The following is a 2500-nucleotide window of genomic DNA, read 5'->3' as shown; positions in this document are numbered from 1 at the left end:
TGCTGGTGATAGAGTCAAGCCTAGGGACAAAAATAATACACAGATAATCATCCCATCTAAAATACATAGTTTCTAAACTCTTCACTTGGACCGTAGGGATATAAACAAACCAAAAAGGGAACACAATAAAACCACAAAAGAACAAGATCAGAAAGTTATATCAAAACAAATAAAATCTCGTTCGGCGGGTTCAGAAGACGGAATGAAAGAATTCGAAGCAATGACTCTTCGATTCCATGAACCCGAACCCAAAACTGAATCACTGGTATTCGCACAACGAAAAATACAAAGTTCTTGAATAAATCAAAGCAAATATACCTTGAGCCTTGACACAGCTTCCCCCAAAACAAGTATCTAACCTTAGATATTTTGACAAGGGATATTTACAATCAGTTAGGAGCATTTGAAGTTAGCTACTTACAATTCAATACGATCTGCTTAAGAGATCAGCTGTAATATTAGCGACACCTACAACATGTACTAATCTAAACTTGTAGGGTTGTAATAGTAAAGCCCAACGTACAATTCGGTTATTGGTTCCTCTGAAATTCTTCAAATGTACAAGTGGCTTATGGTCCACCTCTAAAACAAATTACTATTCCTTTCCCATCAAATAGTAATCAAACTTTAATACACCAAATACAATGGCCAGACATTCCTTCTCAATGGTACTATATCTTGTCTCACAGTCCAGAAGCATTCGACTGGTGTAGGCCACAGGATGAGGAACATTATCCACATATTGCAACAATACAGCATCCACTCCTACCTTTGAAGCATCTGTCCTCAGTACAAAAGTTTGATTAATATCAGGAATTTTCAGTACAGGTTCGCTAGCAAGAACTTTCTTTAGTTATTCAAATTTAAGTGATACTTCCTCACTCCATGCTAAAGGCTCTCGTACTCCTTTTCTTAACATATCAGACATGGGACCAGTAAGATATACTACATTGGGAATAACCATTCTATAAAATGACACCATACCCAGGAAAGATCTGAGGAGCTTCTTAGAGGAAGGTATTGGAATCCTCATAAGAGCTTCAACCTTATCACACTGGGATTTTAAGTGTTTTCCATCCACTACAAAGCCTAGGTACTGAATTGATGGAAACCCAAATTCACACTTAGGTCTAGCTGTGAGTCCATGACTACGTAACCTTTCTAGAACTCTCTTAAGGGCACTTACATGTTCCTGCCATGTGGACCCGAATATAAACATGTTATAAAAGTAAAATGGCTTAGATCAGCAAGAACAATTCTCATTAAGTAGAACAAGTAGAACAGGCACTGACCAGACCAAACGGGAGTCTAACAAATTCCAATAAACCTCTGTGGGGTGGAAAAGGCCTTGCTCTTTTTGACAAAGGAACTTGATAATAGGCTTTAGTTAGTCCTGACTCGATAAGGAAATTTGCACCAGAAAATTTATGAACATCCTCTTCAATCGTCCATGATGGTTCTGCATTAAAAAGTCAGATTGTTAAGGGCACGATAATCAATAGCCATTCTATAAGAATCATCAGATTTTTTTCACCATTACAGCTGATGAACAGAAGAGAGGTAGAAGGTTGAATAATACCTTGTTGCAGCAAGTCATCTACCTCCTTTTCACCAGTTTTGCATTCAATTCTACCAACTGAAAAAATAGGCTTACTCTCCTTACAGGAATCTTCTAAACACATTTGAACAACTTTAAAATAATCTGGCTCACAAAAATTTGTCACACACTCTACATTATCATCAACTGCTTGAACAACACCTGCTCTTCCAATGTAATGCTTCAACATATTAGCATGATATAACTTAGCCTTCCCCTTTTCATCAATTAAGTAATTCACCCGATTTCTTTGTTCTAAAACCTTACAAGGTCCACTCCAAGACGTACATAATTTACTTGAATTATCAGGCAAGAGTACAAGTACTTCATCTCCTGGGGAAAATTTTCTATCCTGAGACTTGAAATCAAAATAGGTTTCATATCTTGTTACACTCACATCAGCCTTCTCTGCTGCTAATTTTGCACATTCAGTTAGTCTATCTTTCAGCTCAATGACAAACTGAAAAGCTGTTCTATCATCATTACTTGCACCTTTATCCTCCCATAAATCTCTGAGAACACTCAATGGACCTCGTGCAGACCTTCCATACAATAGTTCAAAAGGTGAAAATCCTGTTCTATCACTGGGAATTTCTCCTTTTAAACTATAGTAGTTAAGAGGTGAATTGAGTACCTCGATCTGATAAGATCTCTTGGCGAATACCTGCTCTAGAAAATATTGACAACAAAGCCTCGGCGACTGAAATGGTGTCAATTTCTTTCAAAGGCACTGCTTCAGGATATCCAGTGGCAAAATCTATTAGAGTTAGAATAAATCAAAGTAAATATACCTCGAGCCTTCACAATGACGGTGAATAAGTCGCACGGGAATTCGAAATCTTTTCTGATTTTTTTTTTTTTTTTTTTTGATGATATACTCGTCTCTCTCTCTCTCTCTCTTTC

The sequence above is a fragment of the Penaeus vannamei genome, chromosome 5, assembly GCF_042767895.1.
Source record: "Penaeus vannamei isolate JL-2024 chromosome 5, ASM4276789v1, whole genome shotgun sequence".
Lineage (NCBI taxonomy): Eukaryota > Metazoa > Arthropoda > Malacostraca > Decapoda > Penaeidae > Penaeus > Penaeus vannamei.
Note: the sequence above shows the minus strand (reverse complement) of the source record.